The 21,484-nt window shown below is 56.2% G+C and overlaps 1 long non-coding RNA gene across 1 annotated transcript in view; it reads left to right on the forward strand.

Annotated features, from left to right (window-relative positions):
• Positions 1-16,708: 16,708 nt before the first annotated feature.
• Positions 16,709-21,484, forward strand: part of LOC140411544 (uncharacterized) — a 94,194-nt gene continuing 89,418 nt past the window's right edge. Inside the window, exon 1 of the long non-coding RNA XR_011940858.1 lies at positions 16,709-16,804. This is a non-coding gene — a long non-coding RNA (uncharacterized lncRNA). The remainder of the gene's footprint in view (positions 16,805-21,484) is intronic.

Here is a 21,484-nt window from a genome sequence, read left to right on the forward strand (position 1 = left end):
CAGCATTCAAATGTAGGATCCGTAATCTCCTCCAGCCCCTACACGCTCCCTATCTCCCTAACCTCCTCCAGCACCGACACCCCTCCCTATCTCTGTAACGTCCTCCAGCCCCTACACCCCTCCCTATCCCTGTAACCTCCTCCAATCCCTACACCCCTCCCTATCTCTGTAACCTCCTCCAATCCCTACAACCCTCCCTATCTCTGTAACATCTTCCAGCCGCTACAACCCTCCCTATCTCCCTAACCTCCTCCAACCCCTACACCCCTCCCTATCTCTGTAATCTCCTCCAGTCCCTATAACCCTCCCAATCTCCCTAACCTCCTCCAGCCCCTACACCCTCCCTATCTCTGTAACCTCCTCCAGCCCCTACACCCTCCCTATCTCTGTAACCTCTTCCAGCCCCGACAACCCTCCCTATCTCTGTAACCTCCTCCAGCCCCTACACCCTCCCTATCTCTGTAACCTCCACCAGCCCCCTACACCCCTCCCTATCCCTGTAACCTCCTCCAGTCCCTACAACCCTCCCTATCTCTGTAACCTCCTCCAGCCCCGACACCCCTCCCTATCTCTGTAACCTCCTCCAGCACCGACACCCTCACTATCTCCCTAACCTCCTCAGCCCCGACACCCCTCCCTATCTCTGTAACCTCCTCCAGTCCCTACACCCCTCCCTATCTCCCTAACCTCCTCCAGCCCCTACAACACTCCCTAACTCTGTAACCTCCTCCAACCCCTACATCCCTCCCTATCTCTGTAACCTCCTCCAGTCCCTACAACCCTCCCTATCTCTGTAACCTGCTCCAGCCCCCTACACCCCTCCCTATCTCTGTAACCTCCTCCAGCTCCCTACAACCCTCCCTATCTCTGTAATGTCCTCCAGTCCCTACTACCCTCCCTAACTCTGTAACCTCCTCCAGCCCCCACACCCCTCACTATCTCTGTAACGTTCTCCAGCCCCGACAACCCTCCCTATCTCTGTAACCTCCTCCAGCCCCTACGGCCCTCCCTGTCTCTGTAACCTCCTCCAGTCCCTACAACCCTGCCTATCTCTGTAATGTCCTCCAGTCCCTACTACCCTCCCTATCTCTGTAACCTCCTCCAGCCCCCACACCCCTCCATATCTCTGTAACCTCCCTCAGCCCCTACGACCCTCCCTATCTCTGTAACCTCCTCCAGTCCCTACAAACCTCCCTATCTCTGTAATCTCCTCCAGTCCCTACTACCCTCCCTATCTCTGTAACCTCCTCCAGCCCCTACAACCCTAACTATCCCTGTAACCTCCTCCAGCTCAGACAACCCTCCCTATCCCTGTAACCTCCTCCAGCTCAGACAACCCTCCCTATCTCTGCAACCTCCTCCAGTCCCTACAACCTTCCCTATCTCTGTAACCTCCTCCAGTCCCTACAATCCTCCCTATCTCTGTTACCTCCTCCAGTCCCTACAACCCTCCCTATCTCTGCAACCTCCTCCAGCCCCTACAACCCTCCTTATCTCTGAAACCTCCTCCAGTCCCTACAACCCTTCCTATCTCTGTAACCTCCTCTAGTCCCTACAACCCACCCTATCTCTATAACCTCCTCCAGCCCATACACCCCTCCCTATCTCTGTAACCTCCTCCAGCCCCTACAACACTCCTTATCTCTGTAACCTCCTCCAGCCCCTACAACCCTCCTTATCTCTGTAACCTCCTCCAGCCCCTACAACCCTCCTTATCTCTGTAACCTCCTCCAGCCCCTACAACCCTCCCTATCACTGTAACCTCCTCCAGCCCCTACACCCCTCCCTATCTCTGTAACCTCCTCCAGCCCCTACACCCCTCCCTATCTCTGTAACCTCCTCCAGCCCCTACACCCCTCCCTATCTCTGTAACCTCCTCCAGCCCCTACAACCCTCCCTATCTCTGTAACCTCCTCCAGCCCCTACACCCCTCCCTATCTCTGTAACCTCCTCCAGCCCCTAAACCCCTCCCTATCTCTGTAACCTCCTCCAGCCCCTACACCCCTCCCTATCTCTGTAACCTCCTCCAGCCCCTACAACCCTCCCTATCTCTGTAACCTCCTCCAGCCCCTACACCCCTCCCTATCTCTGTAACCTCCTCCAGCCCCTACAACCCTCCCTATCTCTGTAACCTCCTCCAGCCCCTACACCCCTCCCTATCTCTGTAACCTCCTCCAGCCCCTACACCCCTCCCTATCTCTGTAACCTCCTCCAGCCCCTACACCCCTCCCTATCTCTGTAACCTCCTCCAGCCCCTACACCCCCTCCCTATCTCTGTAACCTCCTCCAGCCCCCTACAACCCTCCTTATCTCTGTAACCTCCTCCAGTCCCTACATCCCTCCCTATCTCTGTGACCTCCTCCAGCCCCCTACAACCCTCCTTATCTCTGTAACCTCCTCCAGCCCCTACACCCCTCCCTATCTCTGTAACCTCCTCCAGTCCCTACACCCCCTCCCTAACTCTGTAACCTCCTCCAGCCCCTACAACCCTCCCTATCTCTGTAACCTCCTCCAGCCCCCTACAACCCTCCCTATCTCTGTAACCTCCTCCAGCCCCTACAACCCTCCCTATCTCTGTAACCTCCTCCAGCCCCTACACCCCTCCCTATCTCTGTAACCTCCTCCAGTCCCTACACCCCTCCCTATCTCTGTAACCTCCTCCAGCCCCTACAACCCTCCCTATCTCTGTAACCTCCTCCAGCCCCTACACCCCTCCCTATCTCTGTAACCTCCTCCAGCCCCTACAACCCTCCCTATCTCTGTAACCTCCTCCAGCCCCTACTCCCCCTCCCTATCTCTGTAACCGCCTCCAGTCCCAGCACCCTCCCTATCTCTGTAACCTCCTCCAGCCCCTACGCCCCTCCCTATCTCTGTAACCTCCTCCAGCCCCTACACCCCTCCCTAACTCTGTAACGTCCTCCAGTCCCTACAACCCTCCCTATCTCTGTAACCTCCTCCAGCCCCTGCAAATCACCCTATATCTGGAACCTCCTCCAGCCACCAACACCCCTCCCTATGTCTGTAACCTCCTCCAGCCCCTAGAACCCTCCCTATCTCTGTAACTGCCTCCAGCCAACTACACTCCTGCCTATCTCTGTAACCTCCTCCAGCCCCTAGAACCCTCGCTATCTCTGGAACCTCCTCCAGCCACTACAACCCTCCCTATCTCTGTAACCTCCTCCAGCCCCTACAACCCTCACTATCTCTGTTACCTGCTCCAGTCACTACACCCCTCCCTATCTCTGTAACCTCCTCCAGCCCCAACAATCCTCCCTATCTCTGTAACCTCCTCCAGCCCCCACAACCCTCCCTATCTCTGTAACCTCCTCCAGCCCCTACAACCTTACCTATTTCTGTAACCCCCTCCAGCCCCTACAACCCTCCCTATCTCTGTAACCTCCTCCAGCCCCTACAACCCTCCCTATCTCTGGAACCACCTCCAGCCCCTACAACCTCCCTATCTCTGTAACCTCCTCAAGCCCCCACAACCCTCCCTATCTCTGTCACCTCCTCCAGCCCCTACAACCTTCCCTATCTCTGTAACCTCCTCCAGCCCCTACAACCCTCCCTATCTCTGTAACCTCCTCCAGCCCCTACAACCTTCCCTATCTCTGGAACCTCCTCCAGCCCCTACAACCCTCCCTATCTCTGTAACCTCCTCCAGCCCCTACAACCCCCTATCTCTGTAACCTCCTCCAGTCCCTACAACCCTCCCTATCTCTGTAACCTCCTCCAGCCCCTACAACCCTCCCTATCTCTGTAACCTCCTCCAGCCACCTACACCCCTCCCTATCTCTGTAACCTCCTCCAGCCTCCGCATTGATCCCCGATTCCCATCGCTCCCGCATTGATCCCTGATTCCCATCGCTCCAGCATTGATCCCGATTCCCATCGCTCCAGCATTGATCCCCGATTCCCATCGCTCCCGCATTGATCCCGATTCCCATCGCTCCAGCATTGATCCCCGATTCCCATCGCTCCCGCATTGATCCCGATTCCCATCGCTCCAGCATTGATCCCGATTCCCATCGCTCCCACATTGATCCCCGATTCCCATCGCTTCAGCATTGATCCCGATTCCCATCGCTCCCGAATTGATCCCGATTCCCATCGCTCCAGCATTGACCCCCGATTCCCATCGCTCCAGCATTGATCCCGATTCCCATCGCTCCAGTATTGATCCCGATTCCCATCGCTCCCGCATTGATCCCGATTCCCATCGCTCCAACATTGATCCCCGATTCCCATCACATCCGCATTGACACCGATTCCCATCGCTCCAGCATTGATCCCGATTCTCATCGCTCCCGCATTGATCCCGATTCCCATCGCTCCAGCATTGATCCCGATTCTCATCGCTCCCGCATTGATCCCGATTCCCATCGCTCCAGCATTGATCCCGATTCCCATCGCTCCAGCATTGATCCTCGATTCCCATCGCTCCAGCATTGATCCCGATTCCCATCGCTCCAGCATTGATCCCGATTCCCATCGCTCCAGCATTGATCCCCGATTCCCATCGCTCCCGCATTGATCCCGATTCCCATCGCTCCCGCATTGATCCCCGATTCCCATCGCTCCCGCATTGATCCCGATTCCCATCGCTCCCGCATTGATCCCGATTCCCAGCGCTCCCACATTGATCCCCGATTCCCATCGCTCCAGCATTGATCCCGATTCCCATCGCTCCAGCATTGATCCCGATTCCCATCGCTCCAGCATTGATCCCGATTCCCATCGCTCCCGCATTGATCCCGATTCCCATCGCTCCAGCATTGTTCCCCGATTCCCATCGCTCCAGCATTGATCCCGATTCCCATCGCTCCAGCATTGATCCCGATTCCCATCGCTCCAGCATTGATCCCCGATTCCCATCGCTCCCGCATTGATCCCGATTCCCATCGCTCCCGCATTGATCCCCGATTCCCATCGCTCCCGCATTGATCCCGATTCCCATCACTCCCGCATTGATCCCGATTCCCAGCGCTCCCGCATTGATCCCCGATTCCCAGCGCTCCAGCATTGATCCCGATTCCCATCGCTCCAGCATTGATCCCGATTCCCATCGCTCCAGCATTGATCCCGATTCCCATCGCTCCCGCATTGATCCCGATTCCCATCGCTCCAGCATTGTTCCCCGATTCCCATCGCTCCAGCATTGATCCCCGATTCCCATCGCTCCAGCATTGATCCCGATTCCCATCGCTCCCGCATTGATCCCGATTCCCATCGCTCCAGCATTGATCCCGATTCCCATCGCTCCCGCTTTGATCCCCGATTCCCATCGCTCCAGCATTGATCCCCGATTCCCATCGCTCCAGCATTGATCCCCGATTCCCATCGCTCCAGCATTGATCCCGATTCCCATCGCTCCAGCATTGATCCCCGATTCCCATCGCTCCAGCATTGATCCCGATTCCCATCGCTCCAGCATTGATCCCGATTCCCATCGCTCCCGCATTGATCCCCGATTCCCATCGCTCCCGCATTAATCGCGATTCCCATCGCTCCAGCATTGATCCCGATTCCCATCGCTCCCGCATTGATCCCGATTCCCATCGCTCCCGCATTGATCCTCGATTCCCATCGCTCCCGCATTGATCACGATTCCCATCGCTCCAGCATTGATCCCCGATTCCCATCGCTCCAGCATTGATCCCGATTCCCATCGCTCCAGCATTGACCCCGATTCCCATCGCTCCAGCATTGATCCCGATTCCCATCGCTCCAGCATTGATCCCGATTCCCATCGCTCCCGCATTGATCCCCGATTCCCATCGCTCCAGCATTGAACCCGATTCCCATCGCTCCAGCATTGATCTCGATTCCCATCGCTCCCGCATTGATCCCCGATTCCCATCGCTCCAGCATTGAACCCGATTCCCATCGCTCCCGCTTTGATTCCCGATTCCCATCGCTCCAGCATTGATCCCGATTCCCATCGCTTCCGCAGTGATCCCGATTCCCATCGCTCCCGCATTGATCCCCAATTCCCATCGCTCCAGCATTGATCCCGATTCCCATCGCTCCCACATTGATCCCGATTCCCATCGCTCCCACATTGATCCCGATTCCCATCACTCCAGCATTGATCCCAATTCCCATCGCTCCCGCATTGATCCCGATTCCCATCGCTCCATCATTGATCCCGATTCCCATCGCTCCAGCATTGATCCCGATTCCCATCGCTCCAGCATTGATCCCCGATTCCCATCGCTCCTGCATTGATCCCGATTCCCATCGCTCCCGCATTGATCCCGATTCCCATCGCTCCCGCTTTGATTCCCGATTCCCATCGCTCCAGCATTGATCCCGATTCCTATCGCTCCAGCATTGATCCCGATTCCCATCGCTCCAGCATTGATCCCCGATTCCCATCGCTCCCGCATTGATCCCGATTCCCATCGCTCCAGCATTGTTCCCCGATTCCCATTGCTCCAGCATTGATCCCCGATTCCCATCGCTCCAGCATTGATCCCGATTCCCATCGCTCCCGCATTAATCCTCGATTCCCATCGCTCCAGCATTGATCCCGATTCCCATCGCTCCAGCATTGATCCCGATTCCCATCGCTCCAGCATTAATCCCGATTCCCATCGCTCCCGCATTGATCCCGATTCCCATCGCTCCCCCATTGATCCCCGATTCCCATCGCTCCAACATTGATCCCCGATTCCCATCGCTCCCGCATTGATCCCCGATTCCCATCGCTCCCGCATTGATCCCCGATTCCCATCGCTCCCGCATTGATCCCGATTCCGATCGCTCCCACATTGATCCCCGATTCCCATCGCTCCAGCATTGATCCCCGATTCCGATCGCTCCCACATTGATCCCGATTCCTATCGCTCCAGCATTGATCCCGATTCCCATCGCTCCAGCATTGATCCCGATTCCCATCGCTCCAGCATTGATCCCGATTCCCATCGCTCCCGCATTGATCCCAATTCCCATCGCTCCCACATTGATCCCCGATTCCCATTGCTCCAGCAATGATCCCGATTTCCATCGCTCTAGCATTGATCCCGATTCCCATCGCTCCCGCATTGATCCCCGATTCCCATCGCTCCCACATTGATCCCGATTCCCATCGCTCCAGCATTGATCCCGATTCCCATCGCTCCCGCATTGATACCCGATTCCCATCGCTCCCGCATTGATCCCGATTCCCATCGCTCCAGCATTGATCCCCGATTCCCATCGCTCCAGCATTGATCCCGATTCCCATCGCTCCCGCATTGATCCTCGATTCCCATCGCTCCCTAATTGATCCCGATTCCCATCGCTCCAGCATTGATCCCGATTCCCATCGCTCCCGCATTGATACCCGATTCCCATCGCTCCCGCATTGATCCCGATTCCCATCGCTCCAGCATTGATCCCCGATTCCCATCGCTCCAGCATTGATCCCGATTCCCATCGCTCCCGCTTTGATCCCCGATTCCCATCGCTCCAGCATTGATCCCCGATTCCCATCGCTCCAGCATTGATCCCCGATTCCCATCGCTCCCGCTTTGATCCCGATTCCCATCGCTCCAGCATTGATCCCCGATTCCCATCGCTCCAGCATTGATCCCGATTCCCATCGCTCCAGCATTGATCCCGATTCCCATCGCTCCAGCATTGATCCCGATTCCCATCGCTCCCGCATTGATCCCCGATTCCCATCGCTCCCGCATTAATCGCGATTCCCATCGCTCCAGCATTGATCCCGATTCCCATCGCTCCCGCATTGATCCCGATTCCCATCGCTCCCGCATTGATCCCCGATTCCCATCGCTCCCGCATTAATCGCGATTCCCATCGCTCCAGCATTGATCCCCGATTCCCATCGCTCCCGCATTGATCCTCGATTCCCATCGCTCCCGCATTGATCACGATTCCCATCGCTCCAGCATTGATCCCCGATTCCCATCGCTCCAGCATTGATCCCGATTCCCATCGCTCCAGCATTGATCCCGATTTCCATCGCTCCAGCATTGATCCCGATTCCCATCGCTCCAGCATTGATCCCGATTCCCATCGCTCCCGCATTGATCCCCTATTCCCATCGCTCCAGCATTGAACCCAATTCCCATCGCTCCAGCATTGATCCCGATTCCCATCGCTCCCGCATTGATCCCCGATTCCCATCGCTCCAGCATTGAACCCGATTCCCATCGCTCCCGCTTTGATTCCCGATTCCCATCGCTCCAGCATTGATCCCGATTCCCATTGCTTCCGCATTGATCCCGATTCCCATCGCTCCCGCATTGATCCCCAATTCCCATCGCTCCAGCATTGATCCCGATTCCCATCGCTCCCACATTGATCCCGATTCCCATCGCTCCCACATTGATCCCGATTCCCATCACTCCAGCATTGATCCCAATTCCCATCGCTCCCGCATTGATCCCGATTCCCATCGCTCCAGCATTGATCCCGATTCCCATCGCTCCAGCATTGATCCCGATGACCATCGCTCCAGCATTGATCCCGATTCCCATCACTCCCGCATTGATTCCGATTCCCATCGCTCCCGCATTGATCCCCGATTCCCATCGCTCCAGCATTGATCCCCGATTCCCATCGCTCCTGCATTGATCCCGATTCCCATCGCTCCCGCATTGATCCCGATTCCCATCGCTCCCGCTTTGATTCCCGATTCCCATCGCTCCAGCATTGATCCCGATTCCTATCGCTCCAGCATTGATCCCGATTCCCATCGCTCCAGCATTGATCCCCGATTCCCATCGCTCCAGCATTGATCCCGATTCCCATCGCTCCCGCATTGATCCCCGATTCCCATCGCTCCCACATTGATCCCGATTCCCATCGCTCCAGCATTGATCCCCGATTCCCATCGCTCCAGCATTGATCCCGATTCCCATCGCTCCAGCATTGATCCCGATTCCCATCGCTCCCGCATTGATCCCCGATTCCCATCGCTCCCACATTGATCCCGATTCCCATCGCTCCAGCATTGATCCCGATTCCCATCGCTCCAGCATTGATCCCCGATTCCCATCGCTCCAGCATTGATCCCGATTCCCATCGCTCCCGCATTGATCCCCGATTCCCATCACTCCAGCATTGATCACGATTCCCATCGCTCCAGCATTGATCCCGATTCCCATCGCTCCAGCATTGATCCCGATTCCCATCGCTCCCGCATTGATCCCCGATTCCCATCGCACCAGCATTGATCCCGATTCCCATCGCTCCAGCATTGATCCCGATTCCCATCGCTCCAGCATTGATCCCCGATTCCCATCGCTCCCGCATTGATCCACGATTCCTATCGCTCTCACATTGATCCTCGATTCCCATCACTCCCACATTGATCCCGATTCCCATCGCTCCCGCGTTGTTCCCGATTCCCATCGCTCCCGCATTGATCCCGATTCCCATCGCTCCAGCATTGATCCCGATTCCCATCGCTCCCGTATTGATCCCCGATTCCCATCGCTCCCGCATTAATCGCGATTCCCATCGCTCCCGCATTGATCCCCGATTCCCATCGCTCCAGCATTGAACCCGATTCCCATCGCTCCCGCTTTGATTCCCGATTCCCATCGCTCCAGCATTGATCCCGATTCCCATCGCTCCAGCATTGATCCAGATTCCCATCGCTCCGCTTTGATTCCCGATTCCCATCGCTCCAGCATTGATCCCGATTCCCATCGCTTCCGCATTGATCCCGATTCCCATCGCTCCCGCATTGATCCCCAATTCCCATCGCTCCAGCATTGATCCCGATTCCCATCGCTCCCACATTGATCCCGATTCCCATCGCTCCAGCATTGATCCCGATTCCCATCGCTCCCGCATTGATCCCGATTCCCATCGCTCCAGCATTGTTCCCGATTCCCATCGCTCCAGCATTGATCCCCGATTCCCATCGCTCCAGCATTGATCCCGATTCCCATCGCTCCAGCATTGATCCCCGATTCCCATCGCTCCAGCATTGATCCCGATTCCCATCGCTCCAGCATTGATCCCCGATTCCCATCGCTCCCACATTGACCCCCAATTCCCATCGCTCCCGCATTGATCCCAGATTCCCATCGCTCGCTTTGATTCCCGATTCCCATCGCTCCAGCATTGATCCCGATTCCCATTGCTCCCGCTTTGATTCCCGATTCCCATAACTCCAGCATTGATCCCGATTCCCATCGCTCCCGCATTGATCCCGATTCCCATCGCTCCAGCATTGATCCCGATTCCCATCGCTCCAGCATTGATCCCGATTCCCATCGCTCCCGCTTTGATTCCCGATTCCCATCACTCCAGCATTGATCCCGATTCCCATCGCTCCCACATTGATCCCGATTCCCATCGCTCCCGCATTGATCCCGATTCCCATCGCTCCCGCATTGATCCCCGATTCCCATCGCTCCAGCATTGATCCCGATTCCCATCGCTCCAGCATTGATCCCCGATTCCCATCGCTCCCGCATTGATCCCCAATTCCCATCGCTCCAGCATTGATCCCGATTCCCATCGCTCCAGCATTGATCCCCGATTCCCATCGCTCCAGTATTGACCCCCGATTCCCATCGCTCCCGCATTGATCCCGATTCCCATCGCTCCAGCATTGATCCCGATTCCCATCGCTCCCGCATTGATCCCGATTCCCATCGCTCCCGCATTGATCCTCGATTCCCATCGCTCCAGCATTGATCCCGATTCCCATCGCTCCCGCATTGATCCCCGATTCCCATCGCTCCAGCATTGATCCACGATTCCCATCGCTCCAGCATTGATCCCGATTCCCATCGCTCCCGCATTGATCCCGATTCCCATCACTCCAGCATTGATTCCCGATTCCCATCGCTCCCGCATTGATCCCCGATTCCCATCGCTCCAGCATTAATCCCGATTCTCATCGCTCCCGCATTGATCCCGATTCCCATCGCTCCAGCATTGATCCCCGATTCCCATCGCTCCAGCATTGATCCCGATTCCCATCGCTCCAGCATTGATCCCCGATTCCCATCGCTCCAGCATTGATCCCGATTCCCATCGCTCCAGCATTGATCCCCGATTCCCATCGCTCCAGCATTGACCCCCGATTCTCATCGCTCCAGCATTGATCCCGATTCCCATCGCTCCCGCATTGATCCCGATTCCCATCGCTCCCACATTGATCCCGATTCCCACCGCTCTAGCATTGATCCCGATTCCCAATGCTCCAGCATTGATCCCAATTCCCATCGCTCCCGCATTGATCCCCGATTCCCATCGCTCCAGCATTGATCCCAATTCCCATCGCTCCAGCATTGATCCCGATTCCCATCGCTCCCGCATTGATCCCCGATTCCCATCGCTCCAGCATTGATCCCGATTCCCATCGCTCCAGCATTGATCCACGATTCCCATCGCTCCAGCATTGATCCCGATTCCCATCGCTCCAGCATTGATCCCGATTCCCATCGCTCCAGCATTGATCCCCGATTCCCATCGCTCCCACATTGACCCCCGATTCCCATCGCTCCCGCATTGATCCCCGATTCCCATCGCTCCCGCATTGATCCTCGATTCCCATCGCTCCAGCATTAATGCCGATTCCCATCGCTCCAGCATTAATCCCGATTCCCATCGCTCCCGCATTGATCCTCGATTCCCATCGCTCCAGCATTGATCCCCGATTCCCATCGCTCCCGCATTGATTCTCGATTCCCATCGCTCCGGCATTGATCCCCGATTCCCATCGCTCCAGCATTAATCCCGATTCCCATCATTCCAGCATTGATCCCCGATTCTCATCGCTCCAGCATTGATCCCGATTCCCATCGCTCCAGCATTGATCCCGATTCCCATCGCTCCAGCATTGATCCCCGATTCCCATCGCTCCCACATTGACCCCCGATTCCCATCGCTCCCGCATTGATCCCCGATTCCCATCGCTCCCGCATTGATCCCCGATTCCCATCGCTCCAGCATTGATCCCGATTCCCATCGCTCCAGCATTGATCCCGATTCCCATCGCTCCCGCATTGATCCCCAATTCCCATCGCTCCAGCATTGATCCCGATTCCCATCGCTCCAGCATTGATCCCGATTCCCATTGCTCCCCCATTGATCCCGATTCCCATCGCTCCCGCTTTGATTCCCGATTCCCATCGCTCCAGCATTGATCCCGATTCCCATCGCTCCCGCTTTGATTCCCGATTCCCATCGCTCCCGCATTGATCCCGATTCCCATCGCTCCAGCATTGATCCCCGATTCCCATCGCTCCAGCATTGATCCCGATTCCCATCGCTCCAGCATTGATCCCGATTCCCATCGCTCCAGCATTGATCCCGATTCCCATCGCTCCCGCTTTGATTCCCGATTCCCATCACTCCAGCATTGATCCCGATTCCCATCGCTCCCGCATTGATCCCGATTCCCATCGCTCCCGCATTGATCCCGAATCCATCGCTCCCGCATTGATCCCCGATTCCCATCGCTCCCACATTGATCCCGATTCCCATCGCTCCAGCATTGATCCCGATTCCCATCGCTCCAGCATTGATCCCGATTCCCATCGCTCCAGCATTGATCCCCGATTCCCATCGCTCCCGCATTGATCCCGATTCCCATCGCTCCAGCATTGATCCCGATTCCCATCGCTCCAGCATTGATCCCCGATTCCCATCGCTCCCGCATTGAACCCGATTCCCATCGCTCCAGCATTGATCCCGATTCCCATCGCTCCCGCATTGATCCCCGATTCCCATCGCTCCAGCATTGATCCCGATTCCCATCGCTCCAGCATTGACCCCCGATTCCCATCGCTCCAGCATTGATCCCGATTCCCATCGCTCCAGCATTGATCCCCGATTCCCATCGCTCCAGCATTGACCCCCGATTCCCATCGCTCCCGCATTGATCCCGATTCCCATCGCTCCAGCATTGATCCCGATTCCCATCGCTCCCGCATTGATCCCCGATTCCCATCGCTCCAGCATTGATCCCGATTCCCATCGCTCCAGCATTGATCCCGATTCCCATCGCTCCCACATTGATCCCGATTCCCATCGCTCCAGCATTGATCCCGATTCCCATCGCTCCCACATTGATCCCCGATTCCCATCGCTCCAGCATTGATCCCCGATTCCCATCGCTCCAGCATTGATCCCGATTCCCATCGCTCCCACATTGATCCCGATTCCCATCGCTCCCGCATTGATCCCGATTCCCATCGCTCCCGCATTGATCCTCGATTCCCATCGCTCCAGCATTGATCCCGATTCCCATCGCTCCCGCATTGATCCCGATTCCCATCGCTCCAGCATTGATCCCCGATTCCCATCGCTCCAGCATTGATCCCCGATTCCCATCGCTCCAGCATTGATCCCGATTCCCATCGCTCCAGCATTGATCCCGATTCCCATCGCTCCAGCATTGATCCCCGATTCCCATCGCTCCAGCATTGATCCCGATTCCCATCGCTCCCGCATTGATCCCCGATTCCCATCGCTCCAGCATTGATTCCCGATTCCCATCGCTCCAGCATTGATTCCCGATTCCCATCGCTCCAGCATTGATCCCGATTCCCATCGCTCCAGCATTGATCCCGATTCCCATCGCTCCCACATTGATCCCCGATTCCCATCGCTCCCGCATTGATCCCCGATTCCCATCGCTCCAGCATTGATTCCCGATTCCCATCGCTCCAGCATTGATCCCGATTCCCATCGCTCCAGCATTGATCCCGATTCCCATCGCTCCAGCATTGATCCCGATTCCCATCGCTCCAGCATTGACCCCCGATTCCCATCGCTCCAGCATTGATCCCGATTCCCATCGCTCCCGCATTGATCCCGATTCCCATCGCTCCCACATTGATCCCGATTCCCACCGCTCCAGCATTGATCCCGATTCCCATCGCTCCAGCATTGATCCCAATTCCCATCGCTCCCGCATTGATCCCCGATTCCCATCGCTCCAGCATTGATCCCGATTCCCATCGCCCCTGCATTGATCCCGATTCCCATCGCTCCCGCATTGATCCCCGATTCCCATTGCTCCAGCATTAATCCGATTCCCATCGCTCCAGCATTGATCCCGATTCCCATCGCTCCCGCATTGATCCCCGATTCCCATCGCTCCAGCATTGATCCCGATTCCCATCGCTCCAGCATTGATCCCGATTCCCATCGCTCCAGCATTGATCCCGATTCCCATCGCTCCCGCTTTGATTCCCGATTCCCATCACTCCAGCATTGATCCCGATTCCCATCGCTCCCGCATTGATCCCGATTCCCATCGCTCCCGCATTGATCCCGAATCCATCGCTCCCGCATTGATCCCCGATTCCCATCGCTCCCACATTGATCCCGATTCCCATCGCTCCAGCATTGATCCCGATTCCCATCGCTCCAGCATTGATCCCGATTCCCATCGCTCCAGCATTGATCCCGATTCCCATCGCTCCAGCATTGATCCCCGATTCCCATCGCTCCCGCATTGATCCCGATTCCCATCGCTCCAGCATTGATCCCGATTCCCATCGCTCCCGCATTGATCCCCGATTCCCATCGCTCCAGCATTGATCCCGATTCCCATCGCTCCAGCATTGTCCCCCGATTCCCATCGCTCCAGCATTGATCCCGATTCCCATCGCTCCAGCATTGATCCCCGATTCCCATCGCTCCAGCATTGACCCCCGATTCCCATCGCTCCCGCATTGATCCCGATTCCCATCGCTCCAGCATTGATCCCGATTCCCATCGCTCCCGCATTGATCCCCGATTCCCATCGCTCCAGCATTGATCCCGATTCCCATCGCTCCAGCATTGATCCCGATTCCCATCGCTCCCACATTGATCCCGATTCCCATCGCTCCAGCATTGATCCCGATTCCCATCGCTCCCACATTGATCCCCGATTCCCATCGCTCCAGCATTGATCCCCGATTCCCATCGCTCCAGCATTGATCCCGATTCCCATCGCTCCCACATTGATCCCGATTCCCATCGCTCCCGCATTGATCCCGATTCCCATCGCTCCCGCATTGATCCTCGATTCCCATCGCTCCAGCATTGATCCCGATTCCCATCGCTCCAGCATTGATCCCCGATTCCCATCGCTCCAGCATTGATCCCGATTCCCATCGCTCCCGCATTGATCCCGATTCCCATCGCTCCCGCATTGATCCCCGATTCCCATCGCTCCAGCATTGATCCCGATTCCCATCGCTCCAGCATTGATCCCCGATTCCCATCGCTCCAGCATTGATCCCGATTCCCATCGCTCCAGCATTGATCCCGATTCCCATCGCTCCAGCATTGATCCCCGATTCCCATCGCTCCAGCATTGATCCCGATTCCCATCGCTCCAGCATTGATCCCGATTCCCATCGCTCCCGCATTGATCCCCGATTCCCATCGCTCCAGCATTGATTCCCGATTCCCATCGCTCCAGCATTGATCCCGATTCCCATCGCTCCAGCATTGATCCCGATTCCCATCGCTCCAGCATTGATCCCGATTCCCATCGCTCCCACATTGATCCCCGATTCCCATCGCTCCCGCATTGATCCCCGATTCCCATCGCTCCAGCATTGATTCCCGATTCCCATCGCTCCAGCATTGATCCCGATTCCCATCGCTCCAGCATTGATCCCGATTCCCATCGCTCCAGCATTGATCCCCGATTCCCATCGCTCCAGCATTGACCCCCGATTCCCATCGCTCCCGCATTGATCCCGATTCCCATCGCTCCCACATTGATCCCGATTCCCACCGCTCCAGCATTGATCCCGATTCCCATCGCTCCAGCATTGATCCCAATTCCCATCGCTCCCGCATTGATCCCCGATTCCCATCGCTCCAGCATTGATCCCGATTCCCATCGCCCCAGCATTGATCCCGATTCCCATCGCTCCCGCATTGATCCCCGATTCCCATCGCTCCAGCATTAATCCGATTCCCATCGCTCCAGCATTGATCCCGATTCCCATCGCTCCCGCATTGATCCCCGATTCCCATCGCTCCAGCATTGATCCCGATTCCCGTCGCTCCCGCTTTGATTCCCGATTCCCATCACTCCAGCATTGATCCCGATTCCCATCGCTTCTGCGTTGATCCCCGATTCCCATCGCTCCAGCATTGATCCCGATTCCCATCGCTCCAGCATTGATCCCGATTCCCATCGCTCCAGCATTGATCCCGATTCCCATCCCTCCCGCATTGATCCCGATTCCCATCGCTCCAGCATTGATCCCGATTCCCATCGCTCCCACATTGATCCCGATTCCCATCGCTCCCGCATTGATCCCGATTCCCATCGCTCCCGCATTGATCCCCGATTCCCATTACTCCCGCATTGATCCCGATTCCCATCGCTCCAGCATTGATCCCGATTCCCATCGCTCCAGCATTGATCCCCGATTCCCATCGCTCCCACATTGATCCCCAATTCCCATCGCTCCAGCATTGATCCCGATTCCCATCGCTCCAGCATTGATCCCGATTCCCATCGCTCCAGCATTGATTCCCATCGCTCCCGCATTGATCCCGATTCCCATCGCTCCCGCATTGACCCCGATTCCCATCTCGTTAACCTCTCCTCCTCTCTCTCTCCTTCTCCACTCCAATGCTCTGTCCTCACTCCCTCCCTGACCGGGCGTCAGTTGAACTCTCTCTGGGATTAGCCTCCGTGTCAGGCCCTGCCTGCGTTTCGCGCTGTGTTGAGGGTTATTAAGATGTCTTCACCTCTCTCTCTCTCTGATTTTAGTGTTGTGTCGAGTTCGCTGTGTGAATGGGGGGACATGCCTGCCCCCTTTTCAATGTCAGTGTCCTCCCGGCTACACTGGCCTCTTCTGTGAGAGAGGTAGGTGAATCTTCGGGAGTCTTGTCTCCATGTCGCTGCACTGGTTATGCGTGTAACTGGGACCCGCGTCGCGAGTTCAAATCCCACCTTCACCACCCAGGGAATATTTAAATTGACTGATTAAACCCTGAATGGTAACGTCAGCCCCAGAAACTGTGACTTTGAAACTATCATCGATTCTTCCAAATGCCCGCTGTCATAATATACATCCCTGTATACAATGGAGTGCAGACAGGCATTGATTGACACACAGGATGACCAGTAAGCGCACAGAACAGAGCAGCCAATCACCAGGCAGGACACGACCACTATAAAGCCAGAGGGCACCAGTTTTCCCGCTCTCTCGGGACCCAGCCTCTGAGACAGTCAGAGTTAGTGAGCTGTCCAGTGCAAACACCATGTGGTAGCTAGTAAGTCTGGTTAGGCTAGTATCAGGTCTCCAGTCAAGTCAGCCTAGTGTCAACCCACAGTTGAAGATGTAGAATAGTTTAGATATTAAATAAAATTGTGTTGCATCTTATCAAGTGTTGGAGGCCTGTCTCTCGCTACACTGCATCGAGTGCAGTCCACCTCGACCCAGCCTACCCAACACATCATGGTAACAGTGAGTGATGCTGAAAATTTGACGGACCTACCTTGAGTGAATCAGCGTTGACCAGCAAACAGCCATCCGGTGACATGGAAAACGTGCGCCCTCCTCCGCAGCTCCGCATCGCCGGCAACCTCGGTGCAAATTGGAAGATCTTCAAACAAAAGTTCCAACTCTATCTCGAAGCCACCGACCTCGAGGCCGTGTCGGACGCCAGGAAGATCGCACTATTCCTCTCCATAGCCGGGGGCCACGCCACCCACATCTACAACTCCCTCACATTCACTGAAGGCGAAGACAAGACGAAATTTAAAACAGTCCTACTGAAGTTCGACAGCCAGTGCGACATTGAGGTGAATGAGAGCTTTGAACGGTACGTTTTCCAGCAGAGGCTTCAGGGTAAGGATGAACCTTTTCAATCCTTTCTGACCCATCTCCGCATCCTCGCGCAGGCATGTAACTCTGACTCGACACTGATTCCATGATCCAGGATCAGATCGTTTTCGGGATCCACTCCGATTTCCTTCGCCAGCAGCTCCTGAAAGTCAAGCAGCTCACCCTCACCATCGCCATCGAAACGTGCGTTCTCCACGAACACGCTAACAATCGGTACTCCCACATCAGGGCAGCAGAAACGGCAAAGCTCACCTCCCACGAGGCGGAACGGGCGCAGGCCATCGCACAAATTCAGGGCCTAAGTATCGACGAGAGTGGCCATTCCGCGCGCTTTTCCCGGGCCCCTGCGCATGTACGCCACGACCGAGGGGACGGCGAGACCGATGACCAGACTGTGCAGGTGCGTACGTCGTTCAACCGCACTGCGCATGCGCAATGGCGCACGCATCGCGCTGACGTTGGCGTCATGACGTGTCCGAATTGTGGCTCCGCCCATTTAAAGCGACAATGTCCGGCAAAATCACGACGGTGTCTACAGTGTGGCAAGCTTGGCCACTACGCAGCCCTTTGCAGATCTGCTCCACTGCCCAGCATCCAGCGATCCCAGCCGCGGCGCAGGAGCGCCCGTTCAATACAGCAGGCCATGCCAGACTCCGACCCCGACAGCCCAACAGATCCTGATGCTGCGTGCCTGAAATCTCCATACCGGGTGGGCATCATTACGAAGCATGCGCTGCCTTTCTCCAAGACAGCGACGCACCTCCCGATCCTCAGCGTGGATCCCGACGACGAGTGGTGTGCTGTCCTCACAGTCAACAAGGCTCGCATCCCGTTCAAACTGGACACCGGCGCATTGGCGAAACTCATCTCCAAATCCGAGCTCGACACCATCCGCGTCAGACCAAGCATTCTTCCACCGGCCTGCCAGCTCCTTGACTACAATGGCAATGCCACAGCTGCCAGTGGCTCATGCCAACTCGGAGTTTCCAACAAGTCATTTGAAGCAACACTGCGATTTGACATCGTGGGACCTGACAGAGCGTCCCTGCTCGGTGCTCGGGCCTGCAAACTCCTGAACTTGGTTCAATGAGTCCACACCATGTCATCCTCACAGGCGACGGCCTCACCTGATGAGAACTTCCAGCTGAAATTGATGACATCATCACGCCGTACCACAGCGTGTTCGACGGAATGGGCACACTCCCATACCGATACAAAATCCTGCTCAAACCCGAACGCCACCCCTGTGATCCACGCACCACGTCGGGTGCTGGCGCCCCTCAAGGACCGCCTCAAGCAGCAGTTACAGGACCTCCAGGACCAGGGCATCATATCAAAGGTCACAGAACCCACGGACTGGGTCAGCTCCGTGGTCTGCGTCAAGAAGCCGTCAGGGGAGCTTCGAATCTGCATCGGCCCCAAGGATTTAAACCGCGACATCATGAGGGAACATTACCCGATACCAAAACGAGAGGAGTTGACCAGCGAGATGGCCCATGCCAAACTCTTTACGAAGCTGGACGCCTCCAAGGGGTTCTGGGAAATACAGCTGGACACGTCCAGTCGCAAGCTGTGCACATTCAATACCCCGTTCAGTCGCTACTGCTACAACCGGATGCCTTTTGGCATCATCTCTGCCTCAGAGGTATTTCACCGCATCATGGAACAGATGACGGAGGGTATCGAGGGGGTGAGCGTGTATGTTGACGATGTCATAATCTGCTCCACAACTCCTCGAGAACACATCGATCGCCTCAAGCAGGTATTCCACAGAATCCATGAGCATGGCCTCCGACTCATCAGAGCCAAGTGCTCGTTCGGTCAATCAGAAATCTAATTCCTTGGTGACCACATCTCGCAGCAAGGCGTGCGGCCAGATGCTGACAAGGTCTCGGCGATCAACGCCATGAAGACCCCAGAGGACAAGAAGGCGGTCCTCCGCTTTCCAGGGATGGTCAACTTCCTCGGGAAGTTCATTCCCAACATGGCGGCACACACCACAGCCCTCCGCCATCTCGTCAAAAAGTCGAGGGAATTCCAGTGGCTGCCCGCTCATGAGAACGAATGGCGTGAGCTGAGGGCAAAACTCACCACAGCCCCGGTTCTGGCGTTCTTCGACCCTACCAAAGAGACCAAAATATCCACTGACGCGAGCCAGGACGGTATTGGGGCGGTGCTCCTCCAACGGGATGACTCCTCCTCATGGGCCCCAGTGGCGTATGCCTCCAGAGCCGTGACGCCCACTGAGCAACGGTACGCTCAGATCGAGAAGGAATGCCTGGGCCTCCTAACGGGAATCGACAACTTTCCCGACTATGTGTATGGCCTCCCAAAATTCACGGTTGAGACGGACCACAGGCCACTAGTCCACATAATCCAGAAGGATTTGAATGAGATGACGCCTCGGTTACAACGAATCCTTCTCAAGCTACGCCGCTATGACTTTGAACTTGTCTACACGCCAGGCAAAGAACTCATTGTTGCAGATGCCCTTTCCAGGTCTATCACCACACCGTGTGAACAAACTGACTTTGTCTGCCAAATCGATGCGCAGCTGCAATTGTGTGCCTCCACCCTTCCGGCCACTGATGAGAGGGTCATTCAAATTCATGAGGAAACGGCCAAGGATCCTCTGTTACAGCGTGTGATGCAGCACCTCACGAATGGCTGGCAGAAGGGACAGTGTCCCCAGTTTTACAACGTCAAGGACAACCTGACGGTGGTGGACGGCATCCTCATGAAGCTCGATTGGATTGTGATTCCGCAGAGCATGCGAGCTATGGTGCTCGGCCAACTCCATGAGGGTCACCTGGGGCTCGAGAAATGTCGACGCAGAGCTCGAGAGGCAGTCTCTTGGCCGGGCATCAGCCAGGACGTTGCCAACATGGTCCTCAACTGCCCCACATGTCAGAAATTTCAGCCACTCAACTCAAAGAAACTCTGCAGCAACATGAGATAGTGACCTCCCCATGGTCCAAAGTCGGTGTCGACCTTTTCCACGCCAAGGGGCGTGACTATGTCCTCCTGGTCGACTACTTCTCTAATTACCCAGAAGTGGTGAAACTGCCCAACCTCACATCGAAGGCGGTGATTAAAGCATGCAAAGAAACGTTCACCAGGCATGGGATACCGCTCACGGTGATGAGTGACAACGGTCCCTGTTTTTACAGCCAGGAACGGTCTGATTTTGCCCGCCTATACAACTTTCGTCACGTAGCCTCCAGCCCCCACTACCCGCAGTCAAACGGGAAGGCCGAAAAAGGGGTCCATATCGTCAAGAGATTACTAAGCAAGGCTGCAGACTCAGGCTCCGACCTCAACCTGGCACTGCTGGCAAACAGAGCATCCCCGCTGTCCACTGGGTTGTCTCCCGCGCAGATGCTCATGAATCTGCGAACCACGGTTCCAGCCATCCATGTTCCAGACCTTGACCACCTCACGGTCATAAAAAAGATGCAGCAGTCTCGGGCCCAACAGAAATCCGCATCCGACGCTCATGCCACGGATCTCCCCGAGCTGGTCCCAACTGATGGTGTTCGTGTGCAGTTGCCTGACGGCGGCTGGTCCACCACAGCTGTGGTGGTCAAGCAAGTGGCCCCGAGATCGTTCCTCGTCCGCATGGCTGGTGGCTCCTTCCTTCGAGCGCTGCGCAGAGTTCCACGCCCGCCACCTAACCATGATGCCCCGCCTCACAC

Source organism: Scyliorhinus torazame, chromosome 4 (assembly GCF_047496885.1).
Source record: "Scyliorhinus torazame isolate Kashiwa2021f chromosome 4, sScyTor2.1, whole genome shotgun sequence".
NCBI classification, from domain to species: Eukaryota; Metazoa; Chordata; class Chondrichthyes; order Carcharhiniformes; family Scyliorhinidae; genus Scyliorhinus; species Scyliorhinus torazame.